The sequence below is a fragment of the Dasypus novemcinctus genome, chromosome 17, assembly GCF_030445035.2.
Source record: "Dasypus novemcinctus isolate mDasNov1 chromosome 17, mDasNov1.1.hap2, whole genome shotgun sequence".
Classification (NCBI taxonomy): Eukaryota; Metazoa; Chordata; class Mammalia; order Cingulata; family Dasypodidae; genus Dasypus; species Dasypus novemcinctus.
The window spans coordinates 3,685,043-3,699,420 of record NC_080689.1 but is presented as its reverse complement, the minus strand read 5'-3'; the positions used below and the strand labels follow the sequence as shown (position 1 = coordinate 3,699,420).

Sequence of the window (14,378 nt, the reverse complement as noted above, 5' to 3'; positions counted from 1 at the left end):
AAATGTGCCAACATGACGTGTACACTGAAAAGTATCATTATTAATCACTATTTTTTTTTAACGATTTACTTACTTATATCCCCCCCTTCCCGTCCTCCCACCCTGCTGTTTTTGCTATCTGTGTTGTCTTCTCTTCTCATTTTCTCTTCTCTAGGATTTACCAGGATTTGATCCTGGAGACCTCTGATGGGGAGAGAGGTTCCTTGTCAATTGTGCCACCTCAGTTCCTGGTTTCTGCTGCGCTTCACCTTGACTCTCCCCTTGTCTTTTCTGATGTGTCATCATCTTGCTGCGTGACTCACTTGCGTGGGGCAATGGCTCACTGCATGGTTACTTGTGCGGGCACTGGCTCGCTGTGCAGGCACGCTTACTCTTCCTTTTCACCTGGAGGCCCCAGGGATCAAACTCAGGTCCTCCCATGTGGTAGGCGGAAGCTCTATCACTTGAACCACATCTGCTTCCAGTTTATTACTCACTATTTTTGTCTGTTTCTACCTGAAGTAAATAAAGCTGGTTCCAAGATTGTTAGGTTCACACCTCTACAATGATAGAGCAGGCAATATGACCCCCATCTCAGTTTTGTTTAAAATGAAATGTGCTCCTTCTTAAGGAATGATGCCAACAAGGGGTGACTTTGACCATGTTGCATATAAGTGGCTTTCTTGTTTTGCAAAAGGGAAAATGCTATTGCATTCTCTAGCACTCATCCATCCAGTAGATCTGTACTTGGGAGGGGCTCAGAGGACCCAAGTCTGCCCCTACTTGATCTGCTTTTAAGGAAAAGGAATTTCTGATTTTGTCATTTATTGATGAGAAATGAAGGTGTAAAGGGGAATGGAGGTGATCATCGACCCATCATAGGATCTCGTACTAATTTCAAGACTGGTGCTGAAACTCACATTGCTTCATCATAGGTAGGAATCAACTATGCTAAGTGATGGTAGCACCCTGTGGATATTTAAGCACTACTTTCAGGGTTGTCATGAAGGTTATGATGTCTCAGTGTCCTGGGCAACATTCTTGATGCAAGGTCAAGACCAAGGCTTTATTCCAGCCTCCAAGAAAGGGCCAAACTGACCAGGGAAGAGAAATCTATTCCTAAAGAACGGGGTTGGTGGGGCCACAGCACCTTCCTCTCCAGGGTATCACAACCACCCAAGAAGGGTCTGCAAGGATGCCAAGTTCCAACACACAAGTGACCAAGCTGGTTTTCACCTAGTTCACTGATGGATCTGCAGAGACACTGAGTGACCTGTGCTCCTGGCAGCCACAAACCATCAGGGAAACCGGTAGGAGGACTTGGTGTAAGAGCCAGGGGTCAAAATGTGCAGTTTCCGCTGGGAGACGCTGGTGAGTCATTAAGTATAGGTATACTCCATCAGACTTGCTCTGTGCTAAAAGTGGACTGGTCGACCTGTGCCTCCCGGGGAGCATGATGAAACACTAGGAAGGAAAAAGGCACTGCTGGAGAGCAAAGCCCCTCTCCACGTGACACAAGCACACCCAAACACTGGGTGGTCTTTGAGGATCCCATTCACATGAGGCCAAACAGAATCAAGGCAGGCCTTGGCTTAACAAATAGAGCATCAGCCTACCACATGGGAGGTCCAGGATTCAAACCCGGGACCTCCTGACCCATGTGGTGAGCTGGCCCACGTGCAGTGCTGATGCACTCAAGGAGTGCCATGCCATGCAGGGATGTCCCCCGCGTAGGGAAGCCTCACGCGCAAGGAGTGCGCCCCTCAAGGAGAGCCACCCTACATGAAAGAAAGTCCAGCCTGCCCAGGAGTGGCACCACACACACGGAGAGATAATGCAGCAAGATGACACAACAAAAAAAGAGACACAGATTCCAGGTGCTACTGACAAGAATACAAGCAGACGGAGAAGAACACACAGTGAATAGACACAGAGAGCAGACAATGGGGCAGGGGGGATGGTGAAGGGGAGAGAAATAAATCTTTAAAAAATATATATGATTGAATCCTACAAAGGAAAGGAAATTTGGATGTGGAGGTGGAAGCCACTGGAGAACAAACAAGACAGCCTGAGAGCGACTGCCTGCAAGCCACCACCAGAGGCCACAGATCCCGGAGAAAGCACGGCCTGTGGACCTGGACTTCAGACTTGTGACCTCAGCAGCTGTAAGGCAATCAGGTCCTTGGGTTAAGCCCACCAGACTGTGGTGCTTGTTCTGATAGCCCTGACAAACTAGACCACCATCAAAACGATGCAGGAAAATATCATGTTTATCTGATCATGTTCTTTATAAAATACAGTAGCAATGGTGGTTGGCTAGAAAGTCTGTTTATTCATCATCTCTTATTTTAGCATGCCACAAAAGCCTGCCTTTTCACCAAAAACTAGTAACTCTTCTTCAACGTCTTCCTCATTCACATATATCCACCTTAAAGCTTTTCCTTGTCATTTTTTGTGTATTTTGGGGCTCAATTGCATGTTTTTCCAGAGGTGGCCATTTCTTTCTCTGAATTTTGGTCAGAGAAAATCAAGAGCCAAGAGTCTGTTTTCCTTCTCTGTGCAAATATACTTACCCAACTGATGCCAGCAAGGTGAGGTGATGAGAGGGCATGGGAAGGCCAGCTGCCCTGAGTCCTGACAGTGACCGGGGCACACTTGCACATTGAACTACCATGTGCACTTGAGAGTCATTCCACTGGCCAAGGCTGGGGTTACCAGGAACTAGCAAAGGTGGCTCTTGACCGCTGAACCTCCACTAGAGCACGAGAACGTGCCTGACACGTGCACATCAAGGATCACCCAATAGCACTGAGATATCTGCTGTAGACCATAAACTTCCATAGTTGGTGAAGGCTGTTGTGGACATTTCTTTCTTTTGTACCTCAATTTGTTGTTTCCATAGATTGGTAAAATGATCAGGTAATAAACTCAGTATAATAAATAGGCCCTTAGAAATACATGTACTTATGAGTAAAAACATATACTTGCTTGGTCTCATGATGTTCTCTGTAGCTGATTCAGCTGCTGAAGTTGTAGTGTTACCAAATGTAGGGTTCAATGTAACTTTAGAGGACAGGGGCCCTAGAAACTGATCTAAAGGAAGGAAGCAAAGGCTGTTAATACCAGCAATGCAGCATTGAGTACTTTCCTCTGTAAGTTCCTAGAGCTGTGTGAGAATACAGGGAATAAATGATATTTTTACATTATCAAAGGATATGTGATTTATGTTTTAAAATATCTTGTCTAGGGAAGGGAAGCTCTGCCTACCTGTATCTTTTTTCTGAAAAACTGCAATTGCACTAGATGTCCTGTACTGTAAGCACTGCCCATCAATTGTACCTGGCTGGAGACTTTGCCCCGAATCTCATGGTGTTTAGGGTCATAATTTTCCTACCTGCCTTTGTAGGCATTCTGGTCCCCTCTCTGTGACTTTCCCCAAGCTGTCCCAGAAAAACTGGGAGGAGATTTTGGAGATAGAAGTGAAGCATAACAGATTTTAGGAGCCCAGAAAGCTCTTTGTTTATAAAAAACCATTGCTATCATACTTGCACTTGATCCCATTCGTTAAAATATATACTAATTTCTCATCACCTTTGTTTTACATTTTTACTGATATAAATGTACATTTCGTGAAATCATTTTATCCATTCTGAAGTGTACAATTCAGTGGCGTTAAGTACTCTGACGATGTGGTGTAACTCTCACCAAGCTCCATCTCCAGAATATTTTCATCACCCCAAACAGAAACGCATATCAATTGGGCGACAGCTGCCCACCTCACCTGATGCATATATGGTTTTGCCTTTTTCCCACAACCCTTCCAGCCTCTCCGCTTTTACTCAGCATTCCATTTCTTAATAGTTACACAGCAAGCCTTGAGCAATAACTGTGAGCTCATGACTGGTAAGTATGCTCAGACTTCTCTCTCAGAAACTCTGAAAATAAGCTGATTTGTGAACTGCTTAATCCCCTACTTATTGATAGAAAGATGTAACTTAAACCTCATAACAACATTGGAATCGCTGCTTCAGCAGTTCCTGGGAAGGTGTAACTTCTGTCCTGCTGGGACCTTGTCATGTCCCGTCCTTGGTCCTGGATCATCTGCCCTGAGCACCGCACTCTGTGATCCTGGCCTCCCCCCCCCCCCCCCACGGCCCTCCCCACCTGCACGGATCGCTGTGGTATAAAAGACCCCTCCTGCTCGGTGGCAAGTGCGGCCCAAGCTGGGAAGCACCATGCTCTCCTCCCGCATGGAGAGGATTTTCACCAGCACCAGGCGTGGCTCTATCCCCGTGGGCGGAGTGTCCCCAAGTACGGCCCTGCAGACCGGCCCTGTTGACCGCTCTTCTGCTCGCCAGGCTGGACTTGCCCAGGTCTTTCTTGGGTCTGACGCTTCCCTCTCAGTTTGGTAGGAAGGTGTCATTTTACATGGCTCCCTGCTGTACCTGAAACATCACCTCATCACCATTCTCATGGTGACCACTATTTTGCTTTCTCTCTCTTAGGATTTTGCCTATTTTCACTTTTTTTTAACAAATCAATTGTATTGACACATATTAATAAAGCATACAGTTCATCCAAAGTATACAATCAATGGTATTTTATATAATCATATGGTTGTACATTCATCCCTTCAATCATTATTAGAGCATTTTCAATATTTCAATAATAATAATAACAAACAAAAAAACAAACACACCAACAAAAAAAATCCACCACCTCCCAATCTCTCTCTGTTTCCCCTGTTATACATAGCTGCTATTTCTGGCTATTCTTGCATATTTATTTATTTATTTTTAAGGAGTTGTACTGAGCTATATTCACACACCATATGGTCTATCCAAATCAGTGGCTTTTAGTATAATCAGTGTTGTGCATTCATCACCATAAAAAATTTTAGAACAATTTCATTACCCCAAAAAGAAAAACTCCACACCCCTTACCAGTCACCTCTCAATCCCTGTCCTTCCCCAGCCCTACAGAACCACTAACCTAATTTCATCTTTATAAATTGACTTATATTTACATTTTATATCAATGGAATCAAACAATTGGCACTACTTTGTGTCTGGTTACTTTCACTTAGCATAATGTATTTTGTCTTATATTAATATCTTATAGTATTAATACACATTTAATAGGCACTACTAGTTACAAATATTATGTTGTGCTTTCGCTTTTTCTATTCACTTCCCAAGAAATCCTTTTTACCAGTTCTGCACAAGTTAACCCTCAGTTTTCCATTCTCTAAACTCATTCTATTTTCATGTGACCCATATTCAAGTTATTAACTTCATGAGATTACACGATATCTTTAGTTCATAATAGCTCAGTCATACAGTATTCCGCACTTTGTGTCTGGCTTGCTTCACTGGACATAATGTCCTCCAGGTTCATCCATGTTACCACATGCCTCACGACTTCACTTTTTCTTATAGATACCTAATATTCCATCATGTGTATACACCACAGTTTATCCATTCGTCAGTTGATGGACACCTGGGTTATTTCCAACTTTTAGCAATCATGAATAACACCTCCATGAACATCAGTGTGCAGCTGTCTGCTCGTGTCACTGCTGTCAGTTCTTCTGGGTATATACCCAGTAGTGGTATTATGAGGTCATGTGGTAAATCTATATTCAACTTTTTTAGGAACTGCCAAACAGTCCACAGTGGCTGTACCATTCCACATTCCCACCAACAGTGAATAAGTGTTCCTATCTCTCCACATCCTCTCCTACACTTGTAGTTCTCTGTCTTTTTAATAGAGGCCATTCAGATAGGTGGGAAATGATATCTCATTGTAGATTTGATTTATATTCCTCTAATCCCTAATGATGTTGAAAAAATTTTTTTTTTTTTTTGCCATTTGTATTTCTCCTTTGGACAAATGTCTATTCAAGTCTTCTGCCCATTTTTTCATCAGGTCATTTTTCTTTTTTTGTTGAATTGTAGCATCTCTATATATACCATGGATATTAAACCCTTATTGGACATATAATTTCCAAATATTTTCTCCCATTGTGTTGGCTGCCTTTTCACCTTTTTACAAAGTTCTTTGCAGTGTTAATTTTGAGGAGGTCCCATATTTATCTATCTTTTCTTTTGTTGTGCTTGCTTTGGGTGTAAGGTCCAAGAAACCACCACCTACCACAAGATCTTTAAAATGTTTCCCTACATTTTCTTCTAGTAGTTTTATGGTCCTGACTTTTATATTCAGCTCTTTGATCCATACATAAGGAATGAGATATGGATCCTCTTTCATTCTTTTGGTTATGGATTTCCAGTACTCCTAGCACCATTTGTTGAAGAGACTGTTTTCCCATTAACAGGATTTGGTAGGTTTGTCAAATACCAACTGGCCATAGAGGTGACGGGTGATTTCTAGACTCTCACTTCTCTTCCACTCATTAATGTGTCTATCTTTATGCCAATACCATGATGTTTTGACCACTGTAGCTTTGTAATATGTTTCAAGGTCAGGCAGTGAAATTTCTCCCACATTGCTTATCTTTTATAGAACGCTTTTGACTATTTGGGTGCACTTTCCCTTCCAAATAAATTGTCTCTTCTATTTCTGTAAAGTAGGCTGCTGGAATTTTGATTGGTATTGCATTAAATCTATAAATCAGTTTGGGTAGGATTGACTTCATGATATTTAGTCTTTCAATCCATGAATATGGAATGTCTTTCCATTTGTTTAGGTCTTCACTGATTTTTTTTAGCATTGTTTTATAATTTTCTGAATTAAATCCTGTACTTCTTTGCTTACACTAATTCCTACTGAAAATGGAATTTTCCCTTGATATCCTCCTCAGATTGTTCAGTACTAGTGTACAAAAACATTACTAATTTTTGCATGTTGATCTTGTATCCTGCCACTTTGGTAAACTCATTTTTTAGCTCAAGTAACTTTGTCATGGATACTTCAGAATTTTCTAAGTAGAGGATCATATCATCTATAAACAGTGAGAGTTTTTCTTCCTTTTTTCCTATTTGGATGCCTTTGATTTTTTTTTCTTGTCTAATTGCCTTAGCTAGACTGAATAACCACTGAATAACAGTGGTGACAGTGGGCGTTCTTGTCTTGTTCCTGATCTTAGAGAGAAAGCTTTCAACCTTTCCCCACTGAGTATGACGTTGGCTGTGGGTTTTTCGTACATGCCTTTTATCATATTGAGGAATTTTCCTTCTATTCTTATCTTTTGAAGTGTTTTTATCAAAAAGAAGGATGCTGGATGCCTTTTCTGCATTGATTAAGACTAGCATGTGTGTTTTTTTCCTTCAATTATTTAATGTGGTATATTACATTGATTGATTTTCTTATGTTGAACCAGCCTTGCATACCAGGAATAAATCCTACTTGGTCATGGTATATAACTCTTGATATGTTGTTGGATTCAATTTGCAAGTATTTTGTTGAGAATTTTTGCATCTACATTCATGAGAGAGGTTGGTCTTTAATTTTCTTTTCTTGTAGTATCTTTATCTGATTTTGATATTAGGGTGATGTTGGCTTCATAAAATGTGTGGGGTAATTTTTCCCTCCTCTTTAATTTTTTGGAAGAGTTTATACAGGATTGGAGTTAATTCTTTTTTAAATGCTTAGTAGAATTCATCTGTGAAGCCATCTGGTCCTAAACTTTTCTTTGCTAGGAGATTTTTGATGATGGATTCAATCTCTTTAAATGTGATTGGTTTGTTAAGTTCTTGTATTTCTTGTAGTGTCAGTGTAGGTTTGTTGGGCATTTCTAGCAATTTGTCCATTTCATCTAGGCTGTCTAGTTTGTTGGCATACAGTTTCTCATAATATCCTCTTATGATTTTTTTTTATTTCTGTGGGTCATTGGTAATTTCACCCCTCTCATTTCTGATTATATTTATTTGCATCTTCTCTCATTTTTGATTTGTTAATCTAGCCAGGGATTTGTCAATTTTATTGATCTTCTCAAAGAACCAGCTTTTGGGTTTTGTTTATTTTCTCTATTGTTTTTGTTTGTTTGTTCTCAATTTCATTTATTTCTGCTCTAATTTTTATTATTTCTTTCCTTCTGCTTTCTTTAGATTGGTTTGATGTTCTTTTTATAGTTTCTGTAGTTGTTCAGTTAAATATTTGAGTTTAGCTCTTTCTTCTTTAAAAAAAACATTTAGTGCTATAAATTTCCCTTTCAAGACTGCCTTCACTATATCTTATGAATTTTGATAAGTTGTGTTCTCATTTTCATTGGTCTCATTATATTTACTGATTTCACTTGCAATTTCTTCTTTGACCCACTGATTATTTAGGAGTGTGCTATTCAGCCTCCACACATTTGTGAATCTACTTTTTTCCTATTATTTATTCATTCAATCATGATCTGAGAAGGTGCTTCGTATAATTTCAGTCTTTTTATATTTATTGAGAGCTGCATTGTGCCCTAATATATGGTCTACCCATGGGCACTTGAGAAGAATGTATAACCCACTGAGTTTGGATGCAGTGTCCTGTATATGTCTGTTAGATCTAACACATTTATCATATTGTTCAAGTTCTCTGTTTTCTTGTTTATCTTCTGTCTAGTTGATGTGAAGGGGGTGTTGAAGTCTCCGATCATTATTGTAGAGATATCTATTCTTCCCTTCAGTTTTGCCAGAGTTTGTCTCATCTACTTTGGGGCATCCTGATTAAGTTCATAGATATTTATGACTGTTATATCTTCCTGGTGGATTTTCCTTTTTATAACATATAATGCCCTTCTGAATCTCTCATAACTTTTTGCATTTAAAGTCTGTTTTGTCCAATATTGGTATAGCTACCCCTGCTCTTTTTTGGTTACTGTTTGCAGAGTATCTTTCTCCAACTTTCCACTTTCAGCCAGTGTATATCTCTCAGTCTAAGATGAATCTCTTTTAGGCAACATATGGATGGTTCATGTTTTTTTATCCATTCTGTCAGCCTGTATCTTTTGCTTGGGGAATTTTAATCCATTCACATTCAGTGATATTACTGTAAATGCATTATTTACTCCCATCATTTTCTTCTTTGGTTTTCATGTCACATCTTATTTTTGCCTATTGTTTTACCCTTTTGGTTACCCTTTCTGCTATTCTTGTCTTCTATACTCTTCTCCAAGCCTCTCTCTCCTGTCTTTTTCTTCAGGCTATAAGGCTCCTATTAATATTTCCTGCAAAGGTGGATTCTTTTTATGAACTCTCTTAGTTTCTGTTTCTTTGTGAATTTTTTAAACTCGCCTTCATATATGAAGGACAATCATACTGGATAAAGAATTCTCAGCTGAAAGTTTTCCCCTTTCAGTATCCTAATTGTGCCGTTCCATTGTCTTTTCACCTCCATGGTTTCTGATGAGAAATCCACACTAAGTCTTCCTGGGCGTCACCTGTATGTGATGGTTTGTTTCTCCCTTACTGCTCTCAGAATTTTCCCTTTATTCTTGATAGGCCTACTCACTTTTATACTGATTGGGGTACGATGTGCTTCTTGGACATGTAAGTTCCTTTCTTAGATGAAAGTTGGGAAATTTTCAGCCATTATTTCCTCAAATACTCTTTCTGCCCCTTTTCCCTTCTCTTCTCCTTCTGGAACACCCATGACATGTATGTTGTTGCATTTTGTATTTCATTCAACTCCCTGAGCCCTGCTCAACATTCTGCATTCTTTTCTGTGTTCCTCTCTCTTCCATTTCAGCTGTTCTGTGTTCTTTATCACATCTTCTTTTTTCTCTCATTTTGAGTCTGCTATTGTATGCCTCTAGTGTTTTTTCTCTCTCCTATCAAGTCTTTCATTCTCATGAGTTCTGTTACTTTTCTATTCTGGTTTTCAAATTCTTCTTTGTGCTCATTCAGTGTCTTCCTGATGTCCTTTATCTCTTTAGCCATATTGTCTTTCAACTCATTAATATGATGTTGGAAATTTGTATAAATCTCATTGATTATTCTTTTCAAATCCCGTGTCTCATCAGGGGTTTTGATATTTTCCTTTGATTGGGCCATTTCTTCTATTTTCTTAGTATGGCTCATAATTTTTTGCTGTCTAGATATTTCTCTCTCTGTCATAGGGATATTGTGGTGGGAAGCTTTTTGTTACTGTTGTTTTTTGATTCTTGGTTCATCCTATTGTGGGTCTTTAGGATTGTCCCTGTTAAGTGCTCATATCTGGGCCCTGGACCTAGTAATAGGTTGTAAACTGCTTCCAAAGGTCTTCGGGGGGCGGGGGGGGGGGAGGCTGTAAAGGCTGCAAAAACCTCTCTCACACTTATTTACTTTTAATTTTCTCACATTCAATTCCTTGGTCCACCAGCAGATGGTGATCTTTGCAGCCCTCTCAGTTCAAAGCCTGGCTGGAGTGTGTTGACTGCAACACAGACTGGATCAACGTGATGGAGAATCCTGCCTGGAGGCTAAGAGAATTGTAATTCAGACTTTCGCAGGGACTGTTCTCCAACCTTTGTTGGTAGCCCCCTCCCTTTCCCTGGGTAGGAAATATTTCCACTCCCTTCTGTGTCTTCAGCAACCAGTCCCAGTCAGTAGACAGGGAGATTGAGAGGGTCAGATCTCTTTTGTCTCATGACAACTTTCAAGACAAACAGTGGTGTCTGTAAGGGTTAGTGGGAGACAGACCAAATTTGTGGATAAAAAGCTGAGTCAGCCTTAGGCTGTGTTCCTTTCTCCCCCATTTCCTAGGACCCCCTTTGTCTGCAGCAGCCGGAGTCCCCTTTTGTCTGTCCAGCCCCAAGGCCTGAGAACTCAAAAGTGTCTGTAGGGTGGGGGAGGATGCTGGCAGCTGAAGCTTCTTTTTTTCTTTTTCTTTTTTTTTAATACCCCCCCTTCCATGGCTTTTTTTGTGTGCTGTCTGGTCTCTGTGTCCATTCGCTGTACATTCTTCTGTGTCTGTATTTAGTTATTTTATTTTCCCTCCCCTCCTTGCAGCATGCTTGCTGTCTGCTCTTTTGTGTCCATTCGCTGAGGGCTCTTCTGTGTTCTTGCTTATTTCCCTTCTTTTTGTTGCATCACCTTGCTGAGTCAGCTCTCCACAGCATCTGCAGGCCAGGCATCGCTATGTAGTGTGTGGGCGAGCCTGCCTTCACAAGGAGGCCCCAGGACACAAACCCATGGCCTCCCATATGATAGACGGGAGCTCATTTGATTGAGCCACAGCCGTTTCCCACAGCTGCAGCTTTTAACTCACACTTTTGCCATCGTGATTTTTTTTCATTTGCTTTTTTCTCTTCTTGGCATTGTCTACCCTTCCTCTAGTGTCCTAAACCCTAGAACATTTTTTTCCAGGCTGTTTCTTCCTGTCCTCTAGCAATCTTCTGGGAGAAAAGAGAATCTGTGTCTTTCTAGTCCACCATCTTTCCAGAAGTCAGGAGGCTTATATTTATTTTCACTTTCTAGTGACCTCATATAAGTGACATCATACTGCTTTTGTCCTTTTGTATCTGGTATATTTCACTTATGATAATGTTTTCAAGGTTTAGTCATGTTGTGGCAAGTATCAGAACCTCATTCTGTTCTACAGCTGAATAAAACACCATTGTTTTATTTATATATATAGTGCATTTTTTTTTATATATTCATTTTAGTTGATGACTACCTTGGCTGTTTGCACCTTTTGACTAATGTGAATAATGCTTCTATAAACATTGGTGTGCAAGTATCTGTTTGAGTACCTTATTTCAATTCTTTGGGGTTATACTTAGGAGGAGAATTGCTGTGTTGTGTGATAATTTTATGTTTTTACTTCTTGAGGCACTGCCAAAGTTTCCCACAGCCATGGCACCTTTTTACATTCCTACCAACAATGCACGAGGGTTCCAATTTTTCCACATCCACGCCAATGACTTTGTTTTCATTTTTGTGATATTAGCTGATATACATGATATGGTATCTTATTGTGGTTTTGATTTCCATTTCCTTAATGGCTAATGATGTTGAGCATCTTTTCATGTGCGTATTGGTCATTGTATATCTTCTTTGAAGGAATTTCTATTCAAGACTTAGCCCATTTTTTAATCGAATTGTTTGATTTTTGTTGTTGAGTTGTATGATTTCTTCATATATTCTGGATATTAAACCTTTATCAGATATATGATTTCCAGATATTTTCTCACGCTCTATAGGTTATCTCTTCAATTTCTTGATTATGTCCTTTGATGGACAAGAGTTTTTTATTTTTTTTACTCCTGGTGGTTTGGGGTTTTTTGGGGTTTTTTTTTTTTTTTTTTTTGCATGCTGTCTGCTGTGTCCATTCGCTGTGCATTCTTCTGTGTCTGCATTTATTTATTTAATTTCCCCTCCCCCCTTGAGGCTTGCTCGCTGTCTGCTCTCTGTGTTCACTCACTGTGCGCTCTTCTGTGTTTTTGCTTCTCTCCCTTCTAGTTGCGTCACCTTGCTGAGTCAGCACTCCGCAGAGCTTGTGAGCCGGGCAGCTCTCTGCAGTGCACTAGCGAGCCTGACTTCAGGGGCCCCAGGATGCGAACCCAGGGCCTCCCATATGGTAGACGGGAGCCCAGCTGATTGAGCCACAGCCGCTTCCCAAGAGTTTTTAATTTTGGAAGGCCAGTTTACCTACAGTTTTCTTCTGTCAATCATCCTTTTGTTGCCATATCTAAGAACATATTGCCTAATAAAAGAAACCTAAATATTTCCTCCTACATTTTCTTATAAGATTACTATGGTTTTAGCACTTATATTTAGGCTATTTTGAGATTATGTTGATATAGGCAAGAGGTAGGGATTCAGATTCACTCATTTGAATATTCATTTGTCCCAGCATCATTTATTAAAAAGTCTATCTTCCCCCATTCAGAGGACTGGCATCCATGTCAAAAGTCAACTGACCATAAGTGTATGCACTTATCCCTAGACTCTCCTTTCTATTCCATCGTTCTATATATCCTTTTTTCATTTTAATCCCTGCCCCTTGTGGCTTTTTACTTTCTGTCTGCTCTCTGTGTCCATTTGCTGCACACTCTTCTGTGTTTTTGCTTGTCTCCCTTTTTGTTCGGTCGCCTTGCTGGGTTGGCTCTCTCTGGTGCTTGTGAGCTGGTGGCACTCCGCGGCACCCAGGCTGGCAGCTCTCCGCAGCGTGCGGGTGAGCCTGCCTTCACAAGCAGACCCTGGGACGCAAACCCAGGGCCTCCCATATGGTAGACGGGGGCCCAACTGATTGAGCCACAGCCACTTCCCTCTATATATCCTTTTATAAGCCAGCACCACATTGTTTTTATTTTTGTAGTTTTGTAGTACATTCTGAAATAGGGAAGTATGAATCATCCAACTTTGTTCTGTCTGAAATTGGTCTTTGTTTCTTTGGGGCCCCTTACCCTTCCATATGAACTTGATATTTGGCTTTTCTATTTCTGCAGAAAAGGTTGTTTGGGTTTTGGTAGGGATTATAATGAACGTATAGAGTACTTTGGATAGTAATGACATTTTAACAATATTGAGTCTTCCCACCCTTGAGCACATAATGTTTTCCATTTGTTTATGTCTTCCTTAATTTTTTACAGCAATGTTTTACAATTTTCCTTGTATAAGTCTTGCACGACCTTGGATATATTCCTAAGTATTTAATTATTTTGGATGTTACCATAAATAGACTTATTTCCTTAATTTCCTTTACTGATTGTTCATTATGGTATATAGAAACAACATAATTTTTTGTGCATGTTTATCCTGGTCCTAGGAACTTTGCTGAAGTTCTTATTAGCTCTACGTAGTTTTCTTGTACATTCTTTGAAATTTTCTATATAGATGCCTTTAATTTCTTTTTCTTGCCTAACTGTTCTGGCTACAACCAAGTACAACATTGAATAACAGTGATGATAGCAGGCATCTTATCTTATTCCTGATCATAAGGAAAAGTTTTAATTACTTCACCTTTGATTATGATGTTAGTTGTAGGTTTTTTCAGAAATACCCTGTATTAGTCAGCCAAAGGGGTGCTGATGCAAAATACCAGAAATTGATTGGTTTTTATAAAGGGTATTTATTTGGGATAGGAGCTGACAGATACCAGGACATAGAGCATAAGTTACTTCCCTCACCAAAGTCTATTTTCACATGTTGGAGCAAGATGGCTGCCGACGTCTGCCAAGGTTCAAGCTCCCTGGGTTCCTCTGGGTGCAGCTCCTGTTTTCTCCACAAGGTCAGCTGTGGACTAATAGACAAGTGGCTCTGTCTCCCTGGGGCTCCAGCTTAAGGCTTCAGCATCAAACTCCAACATCAAAACTCCAACGTTAAGAACCCTTAACTCTGTCCCTTGCCATGCCTTTTATCTGTGGGTGGGGACTCAATGCCCTACTGGCACAAGAGGTTTACTTAATTACTTAATCAAGTAAACCTATGAATTCAGTATAATCTAATATGCCCAGAGGAAAAGATCAGTTTACAAAT

The 14,378-nt window shown here is 40.2% G+C and overlaps 1 long non-coding RNA gene across 1 annotated transcript in view; it reads right to left on the bottom strand.

Moving 5' to 3' along the window:
- Positions 1-2,972: 2,972 nt before the first annotated feature.
- Positions 2,973-14,378, bottom strand: part of LOC131273848 (uncharacterized) — a 30,403-nt gene continuing 18,997 nt past the window's right edge. Inside the window, exon 3 of the long non-coding RNA XR_009181016.1 lies at positions 2,973-3,072. This is a non-coding gene — a long non-coding RNA (uncharacterized lncRNA). The remainder of the gene's footprint in view (positions 3,073-14,378) is intronic.